This window comes from Amphiura filiformis, chromosome 5 (assembly GCF_039555335.1).
Source record: "Amphiura filiformis chromosome 5, Afil_fr2py, whole genome shotgun sequence".
Taxonomy (NCBI): domain Eukaryota; kingdom Metazoa; phylum Echinodermata; class Ophiuroidea; order Amphilepidida; family Amphiuridae; genus Amphiura; species Amphiura filiformis.
This window is the reverse complement of record NC_092632.1, coordinates 66,522,397-66,536,627: the sequence shown is the minus strand read 5'-3', so window position 1 is coordinate 66,536,627 and position 14,231 is coordinate 66,522,397. Positions and strand designations below refer to the sequence as shown.

Below are 14,231 nucleotides of genomic sequence, written 5' to 3'. Positions count from 1 at the left end.
CCCCCCCCCCTGAAATTCACTTTGCCCCCGAAAAAAAAATTCCTGGCGCCGCCACTGGCTACACAGCTTGTTTGGCAAATGAGGTGCCGATGTGATGATGATGATGTGATTCAAATAGCTAATCAGAGCCCCACTTCTGTGTTTAAGCTATAAACAGCACCAAATCGGCAGACTGCTAAAGGACCGAGCCTAATATTATGTGTACTACTTTTTTTTGTCTCATATTTAACAGGCAAAAATGAAACATGATCTTCATCCATAGCATTGTCTTTTTAAAGACAGTTCTTGTTTGTGTGCTCTGTTATTCTTCCCATTCAATAGGATAAAATATGCTGAAAATTACACTGAAATTGTGGTCTTACTATTCCTGAGATATGATATTAATATGTCACAGAAAATAACAAAGTACAAAATAATTTTATCTCTTCATTTAGCCATAACTCAATATCGTTTCCAGCAACAAATGACTAATTTTGTACGATGGTGTCACTTATTGATCTATCACAACTGGTAGATATTCTATACCATGTGAACTTGACCTAATATGTTGCTGGTTGCTCCCTGGCTGCTGGGCACCACAACACAACCCTCCGTTGCCAGGGAAGCCTGCTAAGAGTTTGTTATTTTTAGCAGTTAATCAGATTGGTGGCTTGTGTGAAGTTTAGTTGAAGAGTAAAATGATATTTTGATATAAGAATGGGAAAATATCGGAAGTGATCAAAGTTTCCTACCTGTTGAGATTTCAAGGGAAGTTGTGAATGGGTTAGGTGAATGCTGTTTTCATTGTAAATAGCAAATAACACCAAACAGTTTTCACAGTGATAGGGAAAAGAAAATAATATTATACTGTCCATTTATTTAATGTCGTTTTGCATCACACCAGCATCTTTAAAAAATGTTTGTAAAAGAAACATTGTAACAACAGCAGTAGCAACAACAAAATTGACAACAAGTGCATTAACATTAACTTTGTATATGCATAATGAACCATTAATAAGGGATAAGAAACACAATATGATAGGCAAACATGTTCAGATGTGAGCAGATCAACAGCCTCATCCCCCATTTTATCTCATCAATACTGAGATTTTGGTTTCAGAAGAAAGCTCATAATTATATTTCTCATTATTCCAGTAAAATGTAATGCCAGAGATGTTTCGCTTTATATGGTGTGAACAAAAATGTGGTAAAAAGTGATAAGCACCACTAGAAGTATGACCAGGAAGTATGTACTATCCTTGGAACATTTTATACACTTTTCTGCTTCTTTAATCAAAACCACTGGAGCAATGCAATTCAAAATGTGGAAAACAGTTGTTTAAAAATTTTTGTCTATCCATTCTGGAAACCAATAATGTAATGAAGACAAAACACCACGACAGTGACCAGTGCAGACGAGAGGGCAGCTCTCATTGGTCAACACACGATGCTGTCACGCTGCTATGGCAACACCGGCCGGGAACACACAGACCCGATCGGTATGAACCGGAATTGCTTCCGCGTGGGGTCAAATTTGTTTTCTTATCGTTTCACGTTAGAAAACTTTATTATTGGTAGGCTGCAATATAGAAAACAGAATATGTGAAATGGTCAAGGGAAAGGAGTCGGATGTCGCTAATATTGATTTTGAGATATTGGCAAAGAAAGCGTTAAAATTCTTTTGTTTTATATTGTTTTCAACGGTTGATAAATTGATGTAACTTCGTAAAGAAAAGTTGTATCAACATAGGATTTTCAGTTTCTGAAAGCTCTAAATGTCCTCTATAGAAAAATATGTAAAACTCATTTTCGACCAGGGTCGACATGTGACTCATTCCCCTAGATCATGTCACATATGAGCAAATCTGACCATCAACCTTTAAATTGTCTATGTGATCTTTATTCATCTAAGATTTTAAATCGTATCTCTGCAGAATACATTTTACTCAATAAAATTGCTTACTTTTCTCCTTTCAGATGAACAAGAAAAAGTACAGAAGAAAACTTTCACCAACTGGTTAAATGCACATCTCAAGAAGAGTCAACGGCAACCCATTTTACAAGTGACAGATTTGTTTCAGGACATAAAATCTGGGGTTATATTATTGACATTACTTGAAGTACTATCTGGAGAAAAACTGGTAAGATATTATGTGATATAGAAATTGAAGCCAGAGGCTACAGAAGATATTCAATATTGGGGGCTCAACAGTGCTTGGCCCAAATTATTCGGGGCCCAATCATGGTACTTTTGCATAGCTACCAAAATTATTGGGAGGCGAGGCCCCCCCCCCATGTCCGGAGCCACTGGAAGCATTCACATCACACATTCTTTGAACCTGAGACTGATTTTCAAAATCGGTAATTAGTTGTTTGGCTATCAAAAACTTCCTTCACCCAATAGAAAGCTATAGAATTTGTGGAGCTGCGTAAGTTATTGGTAGGTGTTACAATCTAAGTGCGGATAGGTGTGCGCTGGGTTCGGCTGCAACCGGCCTAGTTGATACGATCTGATTCTGATGATTCACCAGTGGCAGCGAAATTACAGGGCTTTGAATCCTCTGGGGAATGCGCTATATAAATACAAAATTTATTTTATACTGTTATAATTGTTAGGGCTGTACAAAAATTATGGGGGGGGCAATAATTTTTTGGCAAGCTGAAAGTGTGGGGGGGGGGTAAGCAATTTTTGGCAAGCCGAGAGGGAGGGGGCAAGCGATTTTTGGCACACATTCATGGGGTGCCTTTTAAATAAAATGCTCTAAAATGGCTTAGGAAAACAGTATGGAAACACTTATATGCAAATTTTTCTGCTCACTGCGCTTGCAACATTTATGTAGACCATTTAATGTTTGCATATTGGGATCCCTAAAATTTGGCATGTGGAAGGGGGGCAAAGATTTTTTAGCAGGCCGAGAGGGGGAGCATTACAAAATTGAAATACATATTTCAAAAATAAAAAAAAAAATATAAGAATTGGCTCTGCCTGAATCCTGGCCGGGAATCCTGGTATGGTTTACTCTGTATACATCCTGGTTTAATAACACACTATTTTCTATTATCTTCCCACAGCCTTTTGAGAAAGGAAGACACCTAAGAAGAGTTCATTTCATAAGTAATGTCAACACAGCACTCCAGTACCTGGAAGGCAGAAAGGTGAGCATGATGATCACTTTTAAAAAACAAAATGAAGAGGAATAGAAATACAAATCTAATAGTAAAATGTGTTTAGCTAAGTGGACTTGTGTTAATAATAATAAACCATGCTGATTAAATCTCAGTGGCAGCATTAATGAAGACTCTAGAATTCATCTAGGGAACAAATTCCCGGAAAACAGTACAGACAATACCCTAGATGGATAGAAACATGTGTAAATACCAGGATTTAAAAACTAATCTAATCTCGAGTGGTTTGAGCTACATGTAGCATTATCATTGAAGATCCTAGGGTGCATCATGAGAAAGAATCGCAGGGATGGAAATTGTCTAGAAATTGTGCTTTATCGTCTTTCTTCACCTTCTTTCCTGTTTCATTTCTTCTTTCCCTTCCAACAGCAAATAAACCATGGGTTCTGTTAGCGTTAATTAACATGTATTTCCTAGATTTAAGCTTATGTTAACCCTAACTGGACTAAAACTCACTAAAGCTCACTAGGAAAACCACTGGGCATGCATGCATTACACTTGATGCCATGACGCATTCAGCCCTAGTCAAATATACCCACTGAATCACTGGCCAGGCCAGCGAAACCCCCGTGACTACAGATCAGTTATCTTCTGCTTGGCATGCGAGATGACCAAGGTTCAAATCCAGGGGGTACCAATTGACTTCTTTGTTCATCTACTCTCCTTTTTCATTTCTTCTTTCCCTTCTGATAGCAAAAAAACATGGGTTCCATTAGGGTTATTGTTTGGTCCATTTATTAAACTTTAATTATGGATAGCATAAAGATTAGTGTTCTGTATGTAATACAGCCGTAAATGACATGTGTTGATCGGCCTATAAAAACTGACAAAGGGATCTGATTAATATGTGAAGATGCTGAAATTATTAGCTCAAATTGTTAAGTATATTCATCGATGTAATGTATGTAATCTAAACCATTCTCATCCCATAGATCAAGCTTGTGAACATCAACGCAGCATCAATAGTTGATGGGAAACCAACGACTGTCCTTGGACTTGTATGGACCATAATCCTCTATTACCAGGTAAGCGATCACACTATACTCTGTATATATCCTATGTCAATTTATGTGTAGTCTGCAATCTTTGAGAGAGAACATTGGCATTTACAGGGATTTACAGTAAAGGGATGGTTGATCTTGTCCGTGTAATGTTTTGTACTGGTACCTTCTGTCTATTATATTGTCTGATTTTTTTCTTTAGATAGTTATATTCTTAGTTGTTAAATTGTTTGTGTCGATTCACCCATTGCACAGTTCCGCCATATGCGAGGAGAACCTTGATCTGGCAGCATGCATGAATGGGGATTGAACCAGTTGTATAACATTACGTAAAGTTACGTAATACTTCCTTTCAAGTCTATTGCCAGTTTGAGGCTCTCCCCGCATATAGCGGAACCGTGCAATAGGCGAATAATGTGTTTGACTGACACTGTTTTTGCTTATGTTTTTAAACAAAAGTTGGACATTATTATTTCGCAATTTAGCATTTGATTTAACCCCATGAGAACTACCTGCCGAAGAAGTTTTCATTATCAATTGGACCAATCAGCAACATTGTTAGAATAATTTCACCACGCAAAAAAATTGGGGTGAATTATTTGCAAAGCTCCATTCTGATTGGTGATTAAAGTGAAGATATCATATAATTAACCAATCAGAGGCAATGTTAGATAGGCAGGTAGTGCTCAGGGGGTTAAAAAAAAAAATCTAATCAGAATGTTTGGTACTCATATAGTTTCAATTGGTCAAGACCGCAACATCCAAATACAACATCCACTTGCAATAACCTGATCAGCTGTAAATGGAAGAAAGGAAATAGATAAAAGATGATGAACATAGGAAACTAGATGGGTACCAATCATTGTGACACAGATAGAATGCCTAAATTATGGGTTACTCCTTTATGTAATTTTCCGAAATTAGGGTTAGAGTTAGGGTTAGGATTAGGGTTATGATTAGATTACATGAAGGATCGACCAAATTATGGTTGTCAGACCTGTCATTGAATTTGAGATCATATTTTTAAGTGTACTGTACAATATCAAAGGAAACGATGAATAATTCCTAAGTCGAGAAGATCGGTTGGCAGCAATTTGTACCAAGTGATTGAACAGAAACTCTGTGAATACTAATTCAAATAGAGGAGTAAAAAGTCATTGTAAACACCAACAAATCACACATCTGACTGTCTGTGTGTGCACGATCTGTAATATTATCAGAGTCAATTGCGATTGTTTACTCTTGGGTTCACATTGTGTAAATAATGCCTGCATCATATGTTATGCAGAGGTTCTGCTGACCCCTATTTATAGCAAAATGTTGATTAAATTGAGTCCTAGATTTGAGTCTGGAAAATACTGCTATGGTAGTTGAGGCTGGTGGAACATATATTAGTAGTTCATTCAGGCCACAAAGAGGGAGGTACTAGTACTCTACCCCTAGTTTGGGTAGATGTGTAGTGCCACTGAGAATTTGAAAGATTCCCCTCAATTTGCCAATTTTGCAAGAAATTTATTTTGCTGCAGTGAGGTGAAATTGGGATTTTTCTGAAAAAAAGTGAGAAAATTTTGAAAAAAGGACACATCCATATACCAAAATTGGTCTAGAAAAAGAGGCCATTGATGTACCAAAAGCCCAAAAATGCTACCCACATTTGCACCTCGTCCCAGTAGGGTCATTTGTATTGAGTACCCCCAGGATGTATTATGTGACCGTCTACCACAAATGGGCTGTAATGTCGGTGTTTTCACTTTTTTTTTGAAAAATAAACAAGCAAATCTCTTCAAAATAAGCTTTGTCATGTCCCTGTTGCTTGTTTGTAACGTAGTAAAATAATAATAATAAAAAAATATCAGTAAAAGAGTTAAGAAATCCTTTGTTTTCTGTTGTTTTTTGAGAAGTTGAATGGACCATAATTATCTTAAAACAAGCTCTGTCGATATTACAGCCCATATTCATGGTGGATGGTCACATATGATGTTGTCTAGTCAGATGTAAAAACCCCTTTGTGCCAGAAATTAAGTTTTATATTGTGATGTGCCCTGAGTAATCTGATTTAATTTAATTATTTAACTTTGTTTACAAGCTGAAAGTATTTCATGAGATGGGAAACCCCTTGTATTTTGGAATTCCCCAAATTATTGTAAACAAAGTCAGATCTATGTTTGGAACTTGGAAATTCCCAGTTCAGTATATTGCACCATAGTCAGGAAAACCCCCCAGGAAGTGATGTAATGTGAAAGGTGAAGGTGTATAATTAATATTGGGAAATCCCAAGATTGCAGCAATGTTGTGAAAATGTGATTGAAGTAATGGTTTATTAATAGATGATGGGATTTTTTGCATGAGTACTGATATAAAAAGCTGAAGGCTTTTGTTGGGACTTTACAGAATGCCATGGGAGATTGAAAACTCCACATGTGTGTGATGGTCTTCGTGCTTCAAAAAAAGAAGTACATTTTAACCAGTTTATATAGCCAATAATTGAGCTAATTTCAATACAGCAACGAAGAAGACAGCGAGCACACAAAAGTGCTCTTCCTCATCAAAGGATTAAAAGTTCTTCTGTCAAATTGCTGGAGTTTGCTGGGTTTGTGAAGGCCACGCATCTGTCAAAAAAACAGCGGAGCTGTGTTAAAGAAACCTGTTCCCTGGAAAAAGAGTGGTTGGTGAAAGAAACACCATTTTTGGAGAAAGCAGCGCAAGGAGATATATTTGTGGAGATAGCAGCGCAAAGGAGATTGGAGGAAGCATCATCATTTTATACGCAAGGATTTATAAATGCAAGTGTATGATGGAATTCGCTGATTTTCGCAGAACAAGTGAATAAGGATATATTACATCAGTCGTCCAGAACATTGCAAGAACTCTAGGATCACCAACAAGAAGACAGCTGGTTAAGTACTGATATAGTAAAACTGTCATTGTGTGATTTTATTGTATATGCGATATTGTTATTATATGTACCAATCATACTCTGTTTTCAATTAAAGACTTAGATTTTGTTAGCTTAAACAAACAGTGTATTTGTGTTGTGCATTCGTGTGAGTTCGGGAAAAAGGTGATTTTGGCCTTGAGTCAAGTCACGACTCGTAACAAAAATTGGGGGCTCAGCGTCGGGAAAATACACTGTAAAAAAGTTAACATTAATTTACTGAGTCTTAAAAGTGAAAGTACAGTATGGCAGAGTTCAAAGCTGAAGAGTTTCTTGAAACTATAGATTGGGAGAAATTTGATAAGTTGAAGAAGCCTGATTTATTAGCACTTGCCAAACATTATGACTTGAAAGTAAAGCAAACTACAAGAAGACAAATAATCAAAAATGTCTTGATTGAGGTTTTAGTTGATGAAGAGTATTTTGATGAATCCATTTTGGGCAAGAGAAAAGAGACGAAACTGAAATCGGTGGGGACTCTGCAGTTAAATTGAAAGAGTTGGAAATTCAATTAGAACTGAGGAAAATAGAAATGGACCAAAAAGAAAAACTGGAAATGATCAAGTTAGAGAATGAAAATAAAGAAAAACAAGAAAGGCTACAATCAAAGAAATTAATGTTGGTACACTCGGGCATACTAAATGTAAATCGCCACCCCTCTCCCCCAGTTCAATGTTGAAGAAAGCACTTTTTCCATTGGGCTCTCCAGTCTCCGCAACATTGATTGAGGGGAAATGGGGAGGGCAGAGGAAAGTAGAAGGTATGTACTTCTCATCAAACATAGTTATACTAATTTCACTTAACTCTCAGAGCGGCAATGAAGAGTTCCAACATATTGTCAAGGTGTACCAACTATTAAATTCCTTGATTGTCCGAGGCGAACGCAAAATATGACATCTAAAATTCGTTTTTGTCTCATAACTCAACAACAGAATATCGTATGAACTTCATATTACACACGATGTAGGAGTGGACCATGTGCTTTAGAATGAGTATAAAATTGTTGATAAATAAATTGGTTTATTTAGGAAGTGGTCACTGAAAGCATCTCCTATGCTAAATTACGTCATATTTAAGTATTAGGCTCTAAGCGGCAAAATATGCATCTAAGCTCAAAGCTGTCGCGCATAAAGTTAGTTTTTGTGCTATATCTTAAAAAGCGGGAAGTCATATCAAACTGTTGTCACTCACAAGTTTTTGGTAGATACTCTCCTATTGAAATGTGGGTAATACAAAAATTTTGACGGCAAAGAAATTTGTCTGTTTAGGGACGGGTTATTGAAAACATCCACAATGCTGAGTTTTATATAGGCCAAATAAACACGTTTTCTAACAATACTGGCGTATATTAACACGCTGTTGCATATTTCTTCTTAATTATCATAATTATTTTAGCACAATTGCTGTATACAAATATTTGGTTGTCCTAATTCAACGCCTAATTATTGTTGAAAACAAATAATATAACAAAGTCAGGAATTGGTCATAAATCATTCATTACATAATTATGTATTAGTTATCTTCAGTAGACAGCATGATTCAATGCGTATCACGTAACAGCGTAATAAGAACTTGAACTGTTAAATGTGCACATTATCGTTGACCTCATCTTGTTTTGTTCTTTCTTCATTTATTTCCATAAATGATTGTTAATATCATTCACCATTTTATCTTTAAAAATATATATATTATAACTGTATTGATGAAAGAATAAAAGGTACAGTTTCCATCCATTTCAAACATGATGAACCTGTAATTTAAGTTATCAATAAGGAAACACCGGAAATATAATTATATAAATAAATCAAAAAGACAAATATATTAAATCAAAGAAAAAAAAAATAACAACATTGTCATTCAGATAAGTTTGGCCAAATTAAAAATTATCAATTCCAATACAAGTAACCTTTTGAGTGGGAAACAAAAACAAATTGCGCCAAGTTTTGAACCGTGGACCTCTCGATTACGAAGCGACCTCTGCTACCATTAAGCTACACGGATCGGCGTGAAAATGGTCTTTCATTTTAAGTCATAATGATTGTCATCATAAAGTTGCAGGGTCATTCAAGCAAACGGTTTACCAAAACAAACGCTATTGAATTCAATAGCAATTGCACGGTAATCCATTATATCATTAGAAAAAAGAATAGACAAGTTTTTTTTTTTTTTTTTGGTGGATTATCGAGGCATATCGTCAGTTACTGAGCAACGTCATTATATTTTGAGCTGTTTCTGTACACAATATGAATATATATCGTGGATTACCGAGTCAATTTGCAAAACTCCATGCAAAGTGCATAATTTATTCAGTTTACACAATAGTTACAGAAAAAAGTATTCAATACGCGTCATGGTTTAACATCTTTAACGTATCTATTAGTACAATGATTCAAGTCTTTATCACAGTTGCAAGTAATAGTCCAATGGTGTGGTATGTGGCCCATGATCTGGAGGTACCGGGTTCGAACCCCGGCAATTTTTTTTATCTCTTCTTGATAGAGTTTAACGCTATTCTCTCAATGATTAATACCATTAACAAAACCTTAGTATTTTGTTCGTAGTCATTTTTTCTGTGTTGTCAAACTCTTGTTTTGAGCTAAAATGCAAAATTTCACCATTATGCAGCTTATTTGGCCTTCGTCGGTTTTCACATAGCTTTACATGGTGTGCTACATATTTGCATTGTGTTTCTCGTAATTGAGTGAATATTGTACTGTACATTTGATAGAAGTGGAAACATATCATCATAACAAAATGTGTAAAATTTGGTTGTAATACGTGCGTTTGTTTTAAAGATATGGACCAAAAACCAATTTTAGATGCAGTTTGCACCCATCACAAAATGTGTTTAATTTAGCATAGGGGAGGATTTCAATGACCACTACCTAAATAAACCAATTTCTTTATTTACAAATTTATTATAGTTCAAAGGCCTATAATCCACTCCCAAATTGTGTGAAATATGAAGCTCATGCGACATTCCGTTTTTGAGTTATGAGACAAGAACGAAATTTATATGTAATATTTTACATTAGCCTCGGACAATCAAAGAAATTAATGTTGGTACACTCGGGCATACTAAATGTAAATCGCCACCCCTCTCCCCCAGTTCAATGTTGAAGAAAGCACTTTTTCCATTGGGCTCTCCAGTCTCCGCAACATTGATTGAGGGGAAATGGGGGAGGGCAGAGGAAAGTAGAAGGTATGTACTTCTCATCAAACATAGTTATACTAATTTCACTTAACTCTCAGAGCGGCAATGAAGAGTTCCAACATATTGTCAAGGTGTACCAACTATTAAATTCCTTGATTGTTCGAGGCGAACGCAAAATATGACATCTAAAATTCGTTTTTGTCTCATAACTCAACAACAGAATATCGTATGAACTTCATATTACACACGATGTAGGAGTGGACCATGTGCTTTAGAATGAGTATAAAATTGTTGATAAATAAATTGGTTTATTTAGGAAGTGGTCACTGAAAGCATCTCCTATGCTAAATTACGTCATATTTCGTATTAGGCTCTAAACGGCAAAATATGCATCTAAATTTCGTTTTGAACTCATAATTCTACAACGGAATGTCATATGAACTTCATATTGCACATGATATGGGAGTATACCATATGCTTTGGAATCTTAATAAAATTGTTGATAAAGAAATTGGCTTTTTTTAGGGAGCGATCAGTGAAACAACCCATACCCTAACCTACACGAATTTCATGATTAGTTCTCTAAGCTCAAAGCTGTCGCAGCAAAGTTAGTTTTTGTGCTATATCTTAAAAAGCGGAAGTCATATCAAACTGTTGTCACTCACAAGTTTTTGGTAGATACTCTCCTATTGAAATGTGGGTAATACAAAAATTTTGACGGCAAAGAAATTTGTCTGTTTAGGGACGGGTTATTGAAAACATCCACAATGCTGAGTTTTATATAGGCCAAATAAACACGTTTTCTAACAATACGCGTATATTAACACGCTGTTGCATATTTCTTCTTAATTATCATAATTATTTTAGCACGAATTGCTGTATACAAATATTTGGTTGTCCTAATTCAACGCCTAATTATTGTTGAAAACAAATAATATAACAAAGTCAGGAATTGGTCATAAATCATTCATTACATAATTATGTATTAGTTATCTTCAGTAGACAGCATGATTCAATGCATTATACGTAACAGCGTAATAAGAACTTGAACTGTTAAATGTGCACATTATCGTTGACCTCATCTTGTTTTGTTCTTTCTTCATTTATTTCCATAAATGATTGTTAATATCATTCACCATTTTATCTTTAAAAATATATATATTATAACTGTATTGATGAAAGAATAAAAGGTACAGTTTCCATCCATTTCAAACATGATGAACCTGTAATTTAAGTTATCAATAAGGAAACACCGGAAATATAATTATATAAATAAATCAAAAAGACAAATATATTAAATCGAAGAAAAAAAAAATAACAACATTGTCATTCAGATAAGTTTGGCCAAATTAAAATTATCAATTCCAATACAAGTAACCTTTTGAGTGGGAAACAAAAACAAATTGCGCCAAGTTTTGAACCGTGGACCTCTCGATTCTGAAGCGACCTCTGCTACCATTAAGCTACACGGATCGGCGTGAAAATGGTCTTTCATTTTAAGTCATAATGATTGTCATCATAAAGTTGCAGGGTCATTCAAGCAAGCGGTTTACCAAAACAAAGCGCTATTGAATTCAATAGCAATTGCCACGGTAATCCATTATATCATTAGAAAAAGAATAGACAAGTTTGTTTTTTGGTGGATTATCGAGGCATATCGTCAGTTACTGAGCAACGTCATTATATTTTGAGCTGTTTCTGTACACAATATGAATATATATCGTGGATTACCGAGTCAATTTGCAAAACTCCATGCAAAGTGCATAATTTATTCAGTTTACACAATAGTTACAGAAAAAAAGTATTCAATACTGGCGTCATGGTTTAACATCTTTAACGTATCTATTAGTACAATGATTCAAGTCTTTATCACAGTTGCAAGTAATAGTCCAATGGTGTGGTATGTGGCCCATGATCTGGAGGTACCGGGTTCGAACCCCGGCAATTTTTTTTATCTCTTCTTGATAGAGTTTAACGCTATTCTCTCAATGATTAATACCATTAACAAAACCTTAGTATTTTGTTCAGTAGTCATTTTTCTGTGTTGTCAAACTCTTGTTTTGAGCTAAAATGCAAAATTTCACCATTATGCAGCTTATTTGGCCTTCGTCGGTTTTCACATAGCTTTACATGGTGTGCTACATATTTGCATTGTGTTTCTCGTAATTGAGTGAATATCGTACTGTACATTTGATAGAAGTGGAAACATATCATCATAACAAAATGTGTAAAATTTGGTTTAATCGATGCGTTTGTTTTAAAGATATGGACCAAAAACCAATTTTAGATGCAGTTTGCACCCATCACAAAATGTGTTTAATTTAGCATAGGGAGGATTTCAATGACCACTACCTAAATAAACCAATTTCTTTATTTACAAATTTATTATAGTTCAAAGGCCTATAATCCACTCCCAAATTGTGTGAAATATGAAGCTCATGCGACATTCCGTTTTTGAGTTATGAGACAAAAACGAAATTTATATGAAATATTTTACATTCGCCTCGGACAATCAAAGAAATTAATGTTGGTACACTCGGGCATACTAAATGTAAATCGCCACCCCTCTCCCCCAGTTCAATGTTGAAGAAAGCACTTTTTCCATTGGGCTCTCCAGTCTCCATAACATTGATTGAGGGAAATGGGGAGGGCAGAGGAAAGTAGAAGGTATGTACTTCTCATCAAACATAGTTATACTAATTTCACTTAACTCTCAGAGCGGCAATGAAGAGTTCCAACATATTGTCAAGGTGTACCAACTATTAAATTCCTTGATTGTCCGAGGCGAACGCAAAATATGACATCTAAAATTCGTTTTTGTCTCATAACTCAACAACAGAATATCGTATGAACTTCATATTACACACGATGTAGGAGTGGACCATGTGCTTTAGAATGAGTATAAAATTGTTGATAAATAAATTGGTTTATTTAGGAAGTGGTCACTGAAAGCATCTCCTATGCTAAATTACGTCATATTTCGTATTAGGCTCTAAGCGGCAAAATATGCATCTAAATTTCGTTTTGAACTCATAATTCTACAACGGAATGTCATATGAACTTCATATTGCACATGATATGGGAGTATACCATATGCTTTGGAATCTTAATAAAATTGTTGATAAAGAAATTGGCTTTTTTAGGGAGGCGATCAGTGAAACAACCCATACCCTAACCTACACGAATTTCATGATTAGTTCTCTAAGCTCAAAGCTGTCAGCATAAAGTTAGTTTTTGTGCTATATCTTAAAAAGCGGGAAGTCATATCAAACTGTTGTCACTCACAAGTTTTTGGTAGATACTCTCCTATTGAAATGTGGGTAATACAAAAATTTTGACGGCAAAGAAATTTGTCTGTTTAGGGACGGGTTATTGAAAACATCCACAATGCTGAGTTTTATATAGGCCAAATAAACACGTTTTCTAACAATACGCGTATATTAACACGCTGTTGCATATTTCTTCTTAATTATCATAATTATTTTAGCACGAATTGCTGTATACAAATATTTGGTTGTCCTAATTCAACGCCTAATTATTGTTGAAAACAAATAATATAACAAAGTCAGGAATTGGTCATAAATCATTCATTACATAATTATGTATTAGTTATCTTCAGTAGACAGCATGATTCAATGCATTATCACGTAACAGCGTAATAAGAACTTGAACTGTTAAATGTGCACATTATACGTTGACCTCATCTTGTTTTGTTCTTTCTTCATTTATTTCCATAAATGATTGTTAATATCATTCACCATTTTATCTTTAAAAATATATATATTATAACTGTATTGATGAAAGAATAAAAGGTACAGTTTCCATCCATTTCAAACATGATGAACCTGTAATTTAAGTTATCAATAAGGAAACACCGGAAATATAATTATATAAATAAATCAAAAAGACAAATATATTAAATGAAGAAAAAAAAAATAACAACATTGTCATTCAGATAAGTTTGGCCAAATTAAAA

The 14,231-nt window shown here is 35.0% G+C and overlaps 1 long non-coding RNA gene across 1 annotated transcript in view; it reads left to right on the top strand.

The window, feature by feature from the left end:
* Positions 1 to 3,047: 3,047 nt before the first annotated feature.
* LOC140153574 (uncharacterized) overlaps positions 3,048 to 14,231 on the top strand; it is a 35,155-nt gene continuing 23,971 nt past the window's right edge. Inside the window, exons 1-2 of the long non-coding RNA XR_011859123.1 lie at positions 3,048 to 3,135; positions 4,098 to 4,190. This is a non-coding gene — a long non-coding RNA (uncharacterized lncRNA). The remainder of the gene's footprint in view (positions 3,136 to 4,097; positions 4,191 to 14,231) is intronic.